The sequence below is a fragment of the Penaeus monodon genome, chromosome 31, assembly GCF_015228065.2.
Source record: "Penaeus monodon isolate SGIC_2016 chromosome 31, NSTDA_Pmon_1, whole genome shotgun sequence".
In the NCBI taxonomy this organism is placed as follows: Eukaryota; Metazoa; Arthropoda; class Malacostraca; order Decapoda; family Penaeidae; genus Penaeus; species Penaeus monodon.
The window spans coordinates 23,379,881-23,380,464 of record NC_051416.1 but is presented as its reverse complement, the minus strand read 5'-3'; positions in this window follow the sequence as shown (position 1 = coordinate 23,380,464).

Genomic DNA, 584 nt, shown 5'->3' with positions numbered 1-584 from the left:
ACATTCTTCTCCCCTCACCTCCCCTCCTCTCCCTTTCTACTCATACCCTCCTCTCCCCTCACCCCCCCTCTCCCCTTCTCTCTTCTTCCCCCTATTTTCCTCACCCCTCTCCCTCATCCATTGTCCCATCCGTTACCTCATCCTGTAATACATCTTCTCCATCTGTCAGTGCGGTAACTACTCCGCGTGTAGATCATCTTGTCCATCTGTAGTGTGCTGGGTGGAGTGGTAGGATGATTTTGGTGGAGGGGGCGTGGCTTAGGGGTGTTGGAGGCAGGGGGGCGTGGTTCAGGGGTGGTGGTGGAGGGGGAAGTTGTTTAGGGGTTGGTGGTGAAGTGGGCGTGGTTTAGGGGTGTTGGTGGAGGGGGGCGTGGCTTAGAGGTGGTGATGGAGGGGGCGTGGCTTAGGGGGCCTTGATGGAGGGGGGCGTGGCTTAGGGGTGTTGGTGGTGGGGGCGTGGCTTAGAGGTGGTAATAGAGAGGGGGCGTGGCTTAAGGGTGGTGGGAGAAGGTGACATCTGTTGTATCAAGGCGTGGTGTTCCGTAGAGATGATGGCAGAGGATGGCATGGCTTAGTGATGCTGG